This window comes from Macrosteles quadrilineatus, unplaced genomic scaffold (genome assembly GCF_028750875.1).
Source record: "Macrosteles quadrilineatus isolate MER2022 unplaced genomic scaffold, UCM_ALF_1.0 Scaffold_6__1_contigs__length_79288215, whole genome shotgun sequence".
NCBI classification, from domain to species: Eukaryota; Metazoa; Arthropoda; class Insecta; order Hemiptera; family Cicadellidae; genus Macrosteles; species Macrosteles quadrilineatus.
This window is the reverse complement of record NW_026542599.1, coordinates 74767304-74783855: the sequence shown is the minus strand read 5'-3', so window position 1 is coordinate 74783855 and position 16552 is coordinate 74767304. Positions and strand designations below refer to the sequence as shown.

Genomic DNA, 16552 nt, shown 5'->3' with positions numbered 1-16552 from the left:
TTTTTATGTGATGGTAAATATATTTAGGTTAAGACAATATAGCTTAATTTAAATTATGATGGTGTTGTCTGTTGCAGGAACATTAACGAGGCAACGTTATGGAAAGATTCAAAATGAGCGAAGGTAAGCCTATCAAAGTGTAATTTTACAGTCAATTTCATTTAGTAGATCAATATCAAAACTATTTGTAAATTACGTAAAAATCAAAGCATTTAACCGTTACCACTGTAACCTAATACATACATAAACTAATTTCGTCAAAAACCATTGTTGGTACATAGGCTAATTTTTCAAATTTCACCAATGTCATGTTCAATTAAAGCGCCGAAATAACTCACGAATTTCAACACGCGTGCAACAATGCTTGCAGTCCAGCCAAACCAGTAATGAATGAATGTATTCAAATGCGCAGCGCATGTCTAATGAGTTATGTCTGATGTACGGCGCATGTGCTTTGCTAATGTGGGAACCGCATATGCGCCGACCACAACGCACCACTCACTCGATTGTGTGATGGTTTGTCTGCATGCGAAAATATAATTTGATTTGAATTGATGTGTGTGAGGTAAAATACCCCGGCTGCAGCAAACCTGCCTACTAGGAAAAGTGCGTATGCCTATACTGATGGACATCATCTGGCTGATTATTGTAGAACATCGTCCGGCAAAATACTTCAGAACAAATTTAGAAAATCCTATAGATGGATTTTTACTTAAACATTTCTTGAACACTAGAAAAACTGAATAAATTGGAGCATTTAAAAAAATTTAAATAGGACTTAAAACCAAGTTACTGTAAGGATTATTTAATCTATGTTAGCTATTGGTACCATGATAATTTATATGAAATAAAACATATTATAGTTTACAATAAATTCATTTTGATTCGGTCAAATAGTGGTGTTTACAGTAGCACAATAACAATTCACTCAAATTGACACAATTCATTGTTCATTGTTCTAAAACGGATTACAACTTTGAGATCAGGATTAAATGACTAGTTCTATTCATGATCAAAATTTTGTACTATCGTTGTAATTATAATATATTTTTAAATATAATATACAGCACACTTGATTGTGTAAAACACCTTGAGTTATACTTTTACACAACACGATGTACGAGTTACAGTGCTGATAGTGCTTTCTAACAAATGTACATAATGAATGGCAAAACCAGCATTTATAACGTTCCTTTGGAGACAACAGAATATCTCAACAAGTTAAATAGCAAAAATAAAACTACGTGGACCGCAGGATTGCCGTACTATTTTACGCTTTTTGTAAATTCGTATATTGACGTATCCTATGCAAAGTTTACAATTTTATTATTAGTACTCAGTGCGAAAGTATGCAACGACATTTTTAAACTGATCGCACACTTTTGACAATTACCCCTAAGAATCCCAACTAAGATCAACAATTTTGAGATTTAGCGGTTCATATTGAGCGCAACATGATTTGAATTGTCCATGAGCCGAGGATACAATGTAGTCTGCTCCTATCGATCACTGCAATCAAAGACATTCAAGTGAGCTGTTTACCCACTCTATGTTTGGTGGTCGGTGCCTTGTAGGGACCAGCGATTATGCGGCCCAAAGAAAGGCAACTGTAAAATTCTATCGTGAGGTTTACAAGAGGCTACATGAGGAAAATCATGCAGACAACTGCACAAGGTGTGTTTCTACATTAACTTGGTGTTTTTCGGAGCGGTGTACAGTACTGCTTCAAAAGGTGTAACTCCGAAAGAAGCTTTATAGTTAGGCCCTGTTCTGAAATGTATAGCTCCGAAAGGAATCGAAGAGTAAGCCACTATTTCTAAAGAACGCGTATGGTCAGGCACTGCTAAAAAAACAGGTTTGGCCAGGTACTACTCCGAAAGAACAAGTATGGCCAGGCACTGCTCCGAAAGAACAAGTATAGTCAGGCACTGCACCGAAAAAACAAGTATGGTCAGGCACTGCTTCGAAGATCAAGTATGGTCAGGCACTGCTCCGAAAGAACAAGTATGGTCAGCTGCTGCTCCAAAAGAACATGTATGTTCAGGCGCTGCTCCGAAAGAACGTGTATAATCAAGCACTGCTTCGAAAGTTTTTATATGAGCAGACACAATTACGAAAGGCAATGCTCCAAAAATAAGTTATGACTCCGGACTGAACCCTGTATATCGACCCAGGATGTGAAAGTAGAACGAAAAATAAAACCACCAATTACACAATTTTAGGAGGAAAAAACGTAAATAGATTCAAACAGATCACTTACGACAAACTGTCACTAATTGCAACCTTAGTGCAAGTTAGAAGCGTCAGAGGGGTTGGTTATAAAACGCCCCTTATGAGTTATAATGATAGGCTTAAAGCTACAAAACTCAAAACTGGGTCAGGACTTTCCCAAAAATCAACGCCGAACTTTCGCTGCGACGCCGCGTCGTATTTTATAATCATTCGGGGACGCGGTAATCAACTTTACTGCTGATGTCTTCATTTCTGGCGGTAAAAGTGTTCGCTGGCAGCTGTTGTTTCGCTTAGGGAGTTTATAAATACCTGACTTTCTCAGGAGAACTTTAAAACATTTTTTAACATCGTAGTTCATAGTTTCAATTAGCATGAATTGCTTATTGAGAACTTTCAGCCTCTGCCATATTGAATAAATAAACAAATAGTCTGTTGGTATGCGGTGAACTAAAGGTAGTGAAGTACCATAACGGGTTAAAGTCACGGTTTTAAGTCGCGATTTAAAAAGTCAGCCAATCCTTTTCAACCAGGTTTCAATCTTTAATTAATTCAGTGTCGTGTACAATTAACATATGTATACGTGCAACATATGTACACTGGATATTCGGTGGATAAAAAAAATTACATTCGTTTACAAAGAGAAATGTTAAAAGTTGAAATCGGTGACGTAACCAGGTAACTCCTATGCTCCTATATAGGTACAAAACATTGCCTAAAAATGTTCAGCCAAAAATAATATGTTGCGTCATGATTATTCTTCCGTCTCAATTCAAGCTTAAATATTACCACATAACTTTTAAAAGTTAAAAACCTGGTCTATCCTGTGCTATCACTCACATTTACAATATTAGTTAGCGTCCACTAGCCTCCATTTTAATTCTCTGGAGCAATTTAATTGACAATCTGTCAGATTGGATCACACACTTTGTCAGATATAATCGAAATCGAGCACTCAGTCGTTTTGGAAACATCTGAGACTCTTGGACTCTTGTCTTCCAGCTGACAAGGTCTCAGCTTGGCCTTGCACAGATTTGGTCATCCTGGCAACTACTAGCGGAAATGTTCTAGGACAGATTAAAGAACTGTTCACTTCAGCACAAAAGCTGCTAATCTATAAATCTACATACTAAATGAATCATATATACTATCTGCATTTTTTTAAATCATCATTGGAACAACCATTGCTAGGTTGCATCCTAAACAAAAAGTAGTGGAGCTGTTCTAAGAGAGACAGCTGATTACATTGCGACAATATTTTGTCTTATTAAGTTCACAGAAATAGCTCTTATAACGCTGAGCTCCTCAGTTTATCATATAAAATTGCCAAACCAACCAAAGCCCAAAACAATGGTCCATTCCCGACCACACAACAAATAGCTCCTATCTTCATCGGCTAATTTGTGAAACACTTTAGAAAAAGTTTCGCCCATAAATCGAGGCTGTGTTTGCTAATAGATTAAACCAATCTGTGCGGCCATCTTGGTCTAGCTGGGCAATAAATAGCCCTAGATGTCAGCTGGCTAAAAATACATTAATAGTCAGCTGAGAGTTATAAACAAGCGGTTAACATCTGATAGTATTCCGCATTAAAACTAGCGACCCTAGCGGTGGACCTGCGAACTAGGCGCTGCGGATGAGGTTAGGTTACGCAGAATTTATGTGGGGAAATGTTGGATCAGTTTACTTGGTTATGAAAGTTTGTCATGTTGATAAATAGAAATGAAACACCAGTTTTTATTTTCCGTTTATTTATACATCTCCTAAAGTAATTATTAAATTTAAACTCAGGCTAAAAAAAAACCCAATCGAATACCGCCCATGCATGTACAGTCAGCGACCACAGTGTAGATCATAGAGAAATATCTTCACAAAATGGTTGCAGTTTCCATTACTGCTTACATAACTGAATAACTATTGTGTAATACACTTGTAGTACTATTGGTGGCAAATAAGTCCTACATTATTATGTATTCACCATTTAACAAACTAACGACAAAAAAATAAACAGACACGTCCAACAAAAAACGCACCTCATGCAACGACTTTGTACGACAGCGCTCTTTGATACTGCGTTATCATAATTCGTAGCCATGAATTGTTCTGAGTTTTTAGATGAGATTATATTTCTACAATACTGACACACAAGGTTCGTATTTCAAGGCGAAAACGAACGAAGTAGACTGAGATGATAGTTATTTTTGTACTAAGACTGAAATGTTCACAAAATGCAACAATTTACATAAATTATCAGTACTCCACAAAAGAATTATTAAACAGTACCCATTCACTCTTCAAGTCTCAAAAACAGAAATTCTGACTACACAACTAATCAACCTCTAAAATCCACGGACCACCAGAGGCAAAGGCAAAGACCACCAAAGGTCGGATTTGCATTCTAAACACAACGGTGTCAAACACAATGGGAATAACGAGGAAGAATTACCGAAAGTGTTCAAACATGAGTGTCGCGCTCGTTTGACCTTTGACCCTGACAGTTTAGTATTCCTCGTCAGTAGAGGGCAGAGTTTGTAGACCCCCTACGCGCTTATAATTGTGCACTTTCCAGAGAAAGCCTAGACAATTACAGATCGAAGGTAACAGGTGCCAGCGTGGGAACTGTTCACCTTCAGGTCGTGTTGTGTAAGCAATGTACAGGATATGTATTTGTTAGAAGTGAAGAGTGTCATGCTTGGTCTAAGAGATGGCCACGCCAATTTTTGGACGGATTGCGGCGACGCTTCCGAAACGGGGGTCACTATAGTCTGTATACTGGAACCTGTCTCCTTGCCTTACGTCCACCTGGGACTGGTCAAAGGACTAAAGGTCTACCAGTCCCAGTTAGGCAGAGGGCCATGCGACAGGTTCTATCATACAGACTATATATTAGTCGATTCAACGTCGCGTTCATCTTCCAAAGTCGATTTAACAGTCTTCCGTGACAGGTCTTCCATTAACATGAAGATAAAATAGTTAATACATGATAGTACAGTAGTTACGTAGCTATACATATTGGTAAAGTTCAACATCAAATATAGAATCAGCAAATTCTTTAGCAAATAGAACGAGCCGTCACTAAGTCATTTCTGGTTACTCCAAAAAGTTTTGCTGCTATGAATTGACATTGACAATATGGTTCCAAACATTGACTTTTGGATAATGAAGTAGACGTCCCATCCCACCTGTAGCCACTTACGGAGTGTGTCCTCTAAATTTCTATTCCCTTAATTTGTGTTACTGAGATACTAGGTGAGGCAATAAAGGTGCTACAGCTTACAAGTTCTCCTATCATTTTGGTTGGGTAAAAAGTTGGCTTATGCGTCAGAAATCAGTAGGTAATCTACACCAGCTCACTCCATGATAAAACTGGTGAAAATATGGGAATGGAATGTGTAGAAACATGAATAGTTAAAGCTTCGAAGCTATTGTGGTTTTGAATTTTTTTTGTTAAAATAAAAATAAATATTGTAAAATAAGTGGCGCAATCTATGTTGTAAAGTCGTTTTACGTATTCAAGCTACTATCAACATCGAGTGTATGTGTTACGCATTCAACATATGACATATGATATTCCTCAGAGACATCCTTGACCCGTAGTTTAAATCTCGCCGTCTAAATGTTCACAGATGAAAGTCTCTTGTTCGAGACCATTAAACCTCGAGATTCCTCCACATAAGGCAGTGGAATCTCGCGTTATTCTGATTTTATTGGTTTTGACTAATTAATTGTCTTCTGAATCTCAAATGTAACCGTACATTTCCTCTGCAGTAACGTAGGTTTATAGCCCGATTAAAAGCTCTTAAGTGCATATACAAGTTCACACCAAGGAAGAATTAGAAATGCTGATTGATTATGCTAACTGAATTCACTGAAGACCTTGTTTTGAGTGAAATCGATCCTTAACTAAGCTAAAACGTTTTTTCATCATTTTATACCTATAGTTAGCTTCTATCATATGGAGTATGTTTTATCTATGCTTCTTCCATACACTTAGTCTCTGTGTACAGAGGTATACACTGTGTACAGACCGTGTCGCAGCCAGCACGTCTCCTGTATACACTGTGTACAGACCGTGTCGCAGCCAGCACGTCCCCTGTATACACTGTGTACAGACCGTGTCGCAGCCAGCACGTCCCCTGTATACACTGTGTACAGACCGTGTCACAGCCAGCACGTCCCCTGTATACACTGTGTACAGACCGTGTCGCAGCCAGCACGTCCCCTGTATACACTGTGTACAGACCGTGTCACAGCCAGCACGTCCCCTGTATACACTGTGTACAGACCGTGTCACAGCCAGCACGTCCCCTGTATACACTGTGTACAGACCGTGTCGCAGCCAGCACGTCCTCTGGATACACTGTGTACAGACCGTGTCGCAGCCAGCACGTCCCCTGTATACACTGTGTACAGATCGTGTCGCAGCCAGCACGTCCCCTGTATACAAAGTGTACAGACCGTGTCGCAGCCAGCACGTCCCCTGTATACACTGTGTACAGACCGTGTCGCAGCCAGCACGTCCCCTGTATACACTGTGTACATACCGTGTCGCAGCCAGCACGTCCCCTGTATACACTGTGTACAGACCGTGTCGCAGCCAGCACGTCCCCTGTATACACTGTGTACATACCGTGTCGCAGCCAGCACGTCCCCTGTATACACTGTGTACAGACCGTGTCGCAGCCAGCACGTCCCCTGTATACACTGTGTACAGACCGTGTCGCAGCCAGCACGTCCCCTGTATACACTGTGTACAGACCGTGTCGCAGCCAGCACGTCCCCTGTATACACTGTGTACATACCGTGTCGCAGCCAGCACGTCCCCTGTATACACTGTGTACAGACCGTGTCGCAAACATACTCTTTGTGCAGACCGTGTCACAGCCAGCACGTCCCCTGTATGCACTGTGTACATACCGTGTCGCAGCCAGCACGTCCCCTGTATACACTGTGTACACTCTATGTTGCAGGGTGATTGCAGTTTACTGCCGCACCGTGTCGTGTTATAAATGACCGTGCCGCCAGTTTCAGCACAACATAACTCTGCATGCCAGTGCTCTGCTCGCGACGATTTACAACTATCTCGCTCCTATGCAAACACAGGTTCCGCACCAGCTACCTCCGCTTCGTGCCATCACCTGCTCACTGGACACTGCTCGCTGATCCTACACTGATTACTCATGAATTATTATTTCTTTTAGTTTGGTACAAGTTTTTCCCAACATTGTTGAGTGGAATTTGACAATACCAAGGTACAATTATTGTATCCCACATGCTCTCCAGGATTAGTTGAAGCAGAAGGCAGAAGATAACATTTGACTTTTCAGGATTTGGAATACCCGATTTGAACACACATAATCTTTACACCTAGAAGAGTAGGTTGCAAGAACACCTCCACTGAATTGGACATTGTCAAACAAACGTTGCCTCTGGACCTTTGCATTCCTCAGAATCTCCCGCCAGACCCCAGCGGGTTAGATGACGGTTTATGACCACGGCTACAAGTCCCCGCTTTACGATTCCTTCATTAAATAAACGCCTATTGTTATCTCGTCGCGACCCCAGTGAGGCATGAGTGAAGGAGTTATGCATATGCATGAGCCGTCAATGCGTTTACAGCTCCAATCGCTGCATTTCGCAGTCTACACAATGGGAGGATTAAATTCGACTGTCAAATATTCCGGCCAAGTTATGTTTATGGTTGACGTTTGAATCATGGCGAAAAGTATCACTGATTCGGTAAAAGTGCATACAAAGTCTTCCTCATTCTACTTCGGTCTACATTTCTACTTAGGTCTACATTGAATGCGGAACCCAAATAAAGCAAGTGTGGGGGGTCACTGAAAGGAATTGTCGTTATCAATTCAGATAGAGACGCCACCGAGGTGCGTATTTTAACCCAAATAGGCTTATGTGAGAGCGATCTCATTTTTTGTTGTAGAAACATTGTCATGGAGGTGACATTGTGCCAAGAATTCTAAGCTTGTCTTTCCAAAGCTTCGAACACTTCAGTTCGAGAGATTTGCTTTGAACTCTACTCCCTTTAGGGTGAGTTCAAATGCTTTTTCTTACACATATTTGTAAGCCATTCCAAATCGAGAAAGCATCAAATATCACAAATCACTCTTCTAACTTCTACAGCCATCAATGAACCAATCCTTCACCAATGAATCAAAGCCTACGGAAAATGAGATCAATACGATATTGGGAGCTCCAAGTCAGAATAATTCTCCTGTAGTCCAAATATAGTTCCTCAGTTGTATGTTGTATGTTGTAGCGCTGTTGCTCGCCCACAGAAGATTATGCAGTGTCGACCGCGTAGTCTGGCAGAGCTAAGCTGACAGCAGCCACTTCCATCGTATCACAGTCCGCGGTGTAATGGACTTTATAATCAACCTCTGGGCTCTGGGTCTGGACTCCTCCGTCTTCCACTGGTCGAAAACATTTCCAAATTGAGGACCTCAAAAAAGTTGATCACTTCAAACTTGAACTATTCCAGAACTTAGTAATTTACGTTAATTTTTAAGATTCGTAGTTCATAAGTGAGTCCAATCAGTTGTGTTTGTTTGTGAAACTAATTGTGGTTTTGTCTTGTTCTGCCGTGAGGCGATGCAATTCCGGTACGTGAGTCTTCACTACTAACCAATGACTTTCTAGATTTCCGTGCATTTTTCCATGTCTTGATCCCTTGGATCTGAGAACGATAGCTTTCCACTGTAGAAAGGCAAGGTTCCTTACACAAAAAAAGTAAAATGCCTAACGGCATTGGAGCACTTAACATACAAAATAAACAATTTAACGATGCAGTTGAAAACATTGCAGTTACGATACCGCATAGTATCTTGATATAAAGCTTTAAATTCAGATGGCGAACCTGAATCAATTAAAAACGTCGATTTTATTTTGCAAATACCTCCTAGGTAATTAATATTGCAAAATTCTGCAAGATAAAACTGTCAATTAGAACTTCCGTTTGTCGTTCAGTTTCAATCGTTAAACTGTTGTAAAACGGCAAAGCGAGGACTGCGCCTCTCCATTAGACTTGTCAGCTTCTGTGCCGATGTTATGGAAAATCCTGAATAAAACTTGGAATGGAAACGAGGAAGGTGATGTCGTTTATCATGCTGTGTCAATCATTACTAATGCATAACTCTAGTAGGTAAATAAGATCTGCAAAACATATAAGTTGCATAACTTGTTCACTGCTGAAGTAGCGTGCATAACGTTGAATTCTGCATCATTGATGTTGCACGTTTCGTAACATGTTCGATACAGTTTTAGATCGTTGCAATATATTATATCTTGCAGTTTGCTCAAAACCAACATAGTATTCGCAAACCTCATAGTTTGTACAGTATTTTGGTCTACACTTTTAATACGATCAGTAATTGCAAATACTGTATGCATATGCACTTTTAGGTAGAAGGCTGAAATTTGGTAAACTGTTAAGTAACCTAAAATACGTTAGAATAAGAAGAAATCCATTTCGTACGTTAGTCAATCACATTTTACTATAGTGTTTATTTTCCATTAAGCTTATTTTAATTCTTTTCGTATAATTTACTATTTTATTTTATTAAAAGGGGTAACATTGCCTACGAGTATTCAAAATGGAAACCATATTTGCCTGACGGGGGCACAGTTTAGTATGACTACTTTAATAGTTCCACAGTTTGTACAAAACTGTTAAATATTTATCCCTCGATTAGGATTATTTATGATTCGTGCGTCAACTCACATACGCCCAATACATTGTCGTTAATGACCGAGTCAGCCTACATAGCAATTAGACTAGTTGTAGCCAAGTGATTGGGAATTCTTGCCTTCCGAAGGTCATCGATCATAAAATGATTATGCAAGACATTGTAAGGTTCTGAATAGAAACGGTTGCATTTACAAAACTACTATCCATCCTTCCCATGAAAGAGTTACATTCACGAAATGAACAGTTTGTTTATACAAAAAAGCTTAACCGCTTGCAAAAACTAAATATTCATAAAACAACTACAACATAAACATGTAGGAGAGTCTGATTTCCACTCAAAAACAAATATTATTGTTTTTATTTTTTATCGTAATTTATGTTATTGTTATTATACTTTACGCGACTTTGCTTAAGTACCGAGTACTTCAGTGCATGTGAACAGTTGGATGACTTAGAGCAAATTAATCGAGACTTACCAACCAAGTACTTCATCGCAGCCAATCAACCTTTGTTGATTGGCTGAAGAGAGGAAACTAATAAGTTTACAACAGACAGATAAAAATCGGGACATACTCTTCACCTTTGACGTATCTCCCTACAGAATAGTTGAGTGCTCCAAGGTTGGGGAACCGCAATTTCAGTTGAATAACAGTTTTCGAAGCAGTACAACCGAATCGTTTCTCTCCAATGATTGAAAACTCCCATACTTTCAACCGAATAGTCGAAAACTCAACAATGATTCGTGACAGACGGATCGAGTACTTCAAGAACAGGTACGTCATTCACTCATCGGTCAAAGATTTGACCGAACCTTAAGAACCGTATATTTTGGAATACTCTGATGGATTGACTCTACGGAAGGAGAACGGTGTCTTTTGAGTCGTTGTTTGTACATTCGAGAACTTGGGACTAAATAAAATCTGAAGTAACTACTTCTCACAGGAAGAGTTGATTGCCCTAAGCATAAAGAACCGCATCTTTCCACCCGAACTCAGCAGAACCGCAACTTTTCACAGAGTAGTCGAGTACTTGAAGCTTGTAGGCAAGACGGGCGCGTGGCCGACGCGTGGCCGCTGGCACGAGACGAACCGGTCGACAAGACCGAGGATCAGGAAGAGGCTAGCCACCAGCTAGTTACTACTGGCCACCAGGCCGGCGTGACGGGACGATTACAGGACAAAACACGTCGGTCAACACAAGGACTGCTCTGCTTGTGAATGAGTCATCTTCAGACAGTCAGACGTCACAGTGTGGAAGCGGTAGCTATGGTGGAACTTTGGCCAGTCCCAAACCCAAGTAGATGGAGGGTCCAAGAGACAGGTTCTATCATACAGACTATAATGTTCTGCGAGAGAGCCAAGGTATCTTTTGATCTTTGCAAACTTTATAATCCTATACTCTAATACGAGCAAAGTTTGCTTGTATGTATGTATGTATGTATGTATGTATGTATGCTTGCACCAAGATCTCGAAAACGGCTCCGACGATTTTCTTCAAATGTTGTATATAGTTTATTTCTGGCCTAAAAACGAGTTTACTGCAATTAGAACTGCCAACAAAAATCTAATTACGTAGAAAAATGAAACTGAAAATCACATTTTTGTAACATTAGTCTTATGGGTTGCTAGGTAACCATGTTGGCTGAATTAAATAACAAGGAAAAAGTAAACAAAAGACTTGTAATTTGTCTATCTACAGTATACTAGCAAAACAAAATATAGTACAAAAGGAAAACATCAGTTGTTACTATTGACTATTGAGCAAAGATTATACTGAAGATTACTCGATTCTATAGTCAAGGGTAGCAGTGTGGAGTGTGGGATCTGTTTATGACGATTAGATTACGGTATCTGCAATCCTTAAATGCTATGGAAAGGGAGGAAAACAGGTCCACGACATAGGAAGTGGTGAAGGAAGTAGTAAAGGCGAGCAGTCTGGAGTGTGGGAACTGTTTATGACGAGTAAATTAAGCTATCTGCAATCCTAAAATGTAATGGGAAGGGAGGAAAACAGGTCCATGACGTAAGAAATGGGGAAGGAAATTGTAAGGCTAGCAGTGCAGAGTGTGGGAACCGTATGTGGCATTTATGTATCTGCAATTCTAAAATAGTATAAGGAAGGAGGGCAAACAGGTCTACGTCATAGGGAGTGGTGAAGGAAGTAGTAATGGTGAGCAGTCCGGAGTGTGGGAATTGTTAATAACGATTAGATCAAGTTATCTACAATCCTTAAATGCTATGGGAAGGGAGGGAATCAGGTCCGCGACGAAGGAAGTGGTGAAGGAAGTAGTAAAGGCGAGCAGTCTGGAGTGTGAAAACTGTTTATGACGATTAGATTAAGGAATCTGCAATCCTAAAATGCTATAGAAAGGGAGGGAAACAGGTTCACGACGTAGGAAGTGGTGAAGAAAGTAGTAAAGGTGAGCAGCCCGGAGTGTGGGAACTGTTAATAACGATTAGATCAAGTTATCTACAATCCTAAAATGCTATGGGAAGGGAGGGAATCAGGTCCGCGACGTAGGAAGTGGTGAAGGAAGTAGTAAAGGCGAGCAGTCTGGAGTGTGGAAACTGTTTATGACGATTAGATTAAGGAATCTACAATCCTTAAATCCTATGGGAAGGGATGGAAAGAGGTCTGCGACGTAGGAAGTGGTGAAGGAAGTAGTAAAGGTGAGCAGTCCGGAGTGTGGGAAATGTTTATGACGATTAGATTAAGGTATCTACAAATCTACAATCCTAAAATGCTATGGGAATGGAGGGAAACAGGTCTGCAACGTAGGAAGAGGTGAAGGAAGTAGTAAAGCCAAGCAGCCCGGAGTGTTGGAACTGTTAATGACGATTAGGTTAGGGTATCTGCAATCCTAAAATTCCGTTGGAAGGGAGAGAAACAGGTCCGCGATGTAGGAAGTGGTGAAGGAAGTAGTAAAGGTGAGCAGTCTGGAGTCTGGGAACTGTTTATGGGAATTACATTAAGGTATCTACAATCCTAAAATGCTACGAGAGGGGAGGAAAACAGGTCCATGACATAGGAAATGGTGTAGGAAGTAGTAATGCTAGCAGTGCAGAGTGTGGGAACTGTCTGTGGCATTTATGTATCCGCAATTCTATAATGGTATAGGGAAGGAGGGCAAACAGGTCCACGACGTAGGGAGTGGTGAAGTAAGTATTGAAGGTGAGCAGTGTGGAGATTGGGAGTGGATTAATGCATCTGCATTACTTTTCAGAGTAAACGAATAATTTTCCCCGAGCAAAGCTCGGTCCCCAGGTACTTGGTGGCTAAACAACCATTTGATCTTAGTTTGACAAGGCTATCATCTTTTGCACTCAGCAACCACAATTCACTCACATTCACCTTAATACGCTCCTTGGTTTCGGCGTATTAATTTGATCTAGTCTGCCTAAACTAGATATACCAAACAAGATCATTACCATACCCAGATGCTATATAGGTATGATGCTATTTAAACAAAATGTCGACTTAAGATGGTAACAGGCCGTTCCTTCCTTAAAAAAAAAAAAAAAAAAAAAAAAAAAAAACACGTAAAACAATGAATATGGCGTATATAAACACCAATGAGCCCAATATACTTCCAAAAGAGTGATTATTAGCCTCAGAAAAACGTGGCATGCAAGAGTGAAACAGCTATGTCGTTTTTGCTGCACTTTATGGAACATGCAAACATGTCTGTAACAGTTTTGTAGTTGTAAAGAATATTACAACAATGTATCAGTGGTACCTATATAAAGTGTATCAACGCAACATAAGTAGAGAGAGCAACAATGAAGCAGTCATAGACAGTGCAACAAAGTTCCCGTCATAGATAATGGAACAATGCAGAAGGTGTGGTGTGCAACAATGCATAGTCAGAGTGCAATAATGCAGCAGTTGTTTAGGATTCATCAACTCAGCATTCGTAGAGAGTGCAACAATGAAGCAGTCATAGATTATGGATAATGCAGAAGATGTAATCAGCGCAACAATGCAGATACCGTATAAAGCAACAACAATTTACTCAATGCAGCAAACTATCCGTTATGCAGATAATGGAACAATGCAGAAGGTGTGGTGTGCAACAATGCAGCAGTTGCAGTCGGTGCAATCGACCGCGCCGACGCAGCCAGCGCCGACATTACTCCGGATTTATTAAAGTAATAAACTGGTCGTTAGGCAGATGCCAGATATACGCTAATTAGGCGGATAGACCATTACACCTCGCAGCTGCGTATACATACGTGGGGGGCGGCGGATGGACGTATATCTTGGATTTTAGAGCTTCTGTTGGATCTTGATAGAGGAGCTTCAGTTTCTCTGTAGCAAATAGAAATTAGCATCAACATTTTTCATCCGTAAAGTCCATGCTGAAAAGTTGATAATCGTATCAGCTTGATTCCAAGGGAACCTCATACTGTAAAGAAGAAGTATTTTCTACAAAATACTGTACATCTCAATATCTCCCTTGTTAACCTCTTCAAGATTTCTTTCTGTATGCCGTTGAGTTTTTTCCGTGTATATTATTTCGGTTTTAAACCGCCTCTGCTTAAGCAAACATAGAGGTAGGTTTATCAGTGATTGTTAGAACTGATTGGTTTAAAAAATTTCTAAAGGAATCTAGAAACTTTCCTTATCACCGTGATTAAATAGCACGTCCATGCATGTTTATATATGATTTAAACCACATAAGGATGTGAAAAGCAGGAAAAAGTGACTTTTCTTTAAAAGCATATTTTTAACAGGCCTTGGTTATCCGATGGGGTTTCTGAGAGCGTCGGGCAAGAAAATGTGCTCTGTTTACGATTTGTATTATTTTTATTTACATAAGACATTATACTTTTAAGTAACCTCCATGAATCCAGTGTTCTTATGGGTGACCCAGGATATCGAATTGTGATGCTAATTTTCTCATTTAACCGCCACCGCGGGAATATTTCGCGCCCACAGGCGGAATACCGCGTAATTGTCGTCCGTCGGTCTACCGCCGCGGTCAACACTATCAAACTGTGCCACGGACAGTAGGACAAACTGTGTGGGGACAAACAGTAATAAACTGACAAGATCATTTACATAAAGGTGTTAGTGAAATAAATTGGACACAGTACCGATTGTATTAAAACAGTATTGTTGATGTAATCGATTATTTACATATTTTGGCTATAGTTAGGAATAAACTCTTTCCAACAGTTTTTAATAATTATATTCTTCCAATTAGTTTATATTTTTAGTCAAATATATACATGCCACTTTGATAAATTGAGGCATATACCAAATGCACCCGTTTTATTTTATATGCAACTCAAACAATAATAACAAGTAATAAAGTGATTGTTTTTTTCCTTTTTTGATTTTCAATTACTAAAAAATAAAACGTGCTGGAGAATGTTAGAGGTTTAAAATTATTAAAGCAAACATGGAATACAAGAAAAACGCACAATTTGACGTTGTTTAAACCGTTAGTAGTTTGTACACAGAAAACCTTTAAAGAGGGCGATGCCTTTCAAACCGTTTATAGGTACACAATTTGAATACCTATAAACGGCATAGATCTCAACAAAAATAATCCATGCCAGCGATAACATTGACTTTATAAAGTCAATGGTGATGTTAAAACATGCCGTAGACGAGCTCACGCTCAACACGGATTATTGCTCTGCGGTGACCAAGCGGCGCCGTGGCTTAGTTGGTTAAAGCGCCTGTCTAGTAAACAGGAGATCCCGAGTTCGAATCTCGGCGGTGCCTTCGTTTTGCTCGGGATTATCTTGAAATAATTCCCCTAAAAAGTTTCCAATGCACTTTGCTTGGTTTTTAAATATTGTAAATCCTTCTTTTTTGCTGTTTATGTTCAATTTTTATATTATAAAATTTAAATAATGTCTTAATTTAAGTGGGTTTAAACTTTTAAATCAATATTAAGATTTTTAAATTATTTTGGAATGAAATAATTTTTATTCACCATTTCATACTCTTAAATAAATGTTTAAACTCTTACCACTGCTGATTAAACTATAATATTTTTTACAAAACATTTATAATATTTAACAGCCTTCATTCGCTCTTATTTTGTGTAATATCATCCTGACTAGTTATTTTATTTGTGTTAATTTAACAAGTCCACGACTGCAAGTTTTAAACGTGTATCAGGGGATTGGCACAGTTTTAATGCAATGTAGTTGGTTAAACCCTTTTTACAACCATTTAAAGTATCGTATACGTTGCTCGTCAATAATATTTCCTTTTCGATTAAATTACATTATATTTACTATTACTATTTCAAAAGGATTAAAAGTAAAGGAGCATTTTCAATTTTGAATTTCTAGCAAAAAATTACAATAAAATAAAAATATTTTTCATCAATAATGTTTCAATTTTTGTCGGGTTAATTTACATTCACTATTTTAATAGGAACAAAAGAAAATCACATTAGATTTTTAATCTTTGTTTCTGTATGTTTATTGATTGATGGTTTTGTATTTATGTAAGTCATACTGTAGGGCGTAGGCTTACATAAACGCTGTTTGAATATTGAAAGTACATCTTCTATGATATACTTTTTACTTTAATACTTTCTTATGAAATGGTGACGAGGTGACCTTACTAATGTAGGTATTTTAAGCCAAGTATGAA

General features: G+C 39.1%; 1 non-coding gene across 1 annotated transcript; it reads left to right on the top strand.

The window, feature by feature from the left end:
- Nucleotides 1-15593: 15593 nt before the first annotated feature.
- Nucleotides 15594-15667, top strand: Trnat-agu (transfer RNA threonine (anticodon AGU)). Its single transcript has one exon. It is a non-coding gene; the product is annotated as a tRNA-Thr (tRNA).
- The last annotated feature ends 885 nt before the right edge of the window (nt 15668-16552 follow it).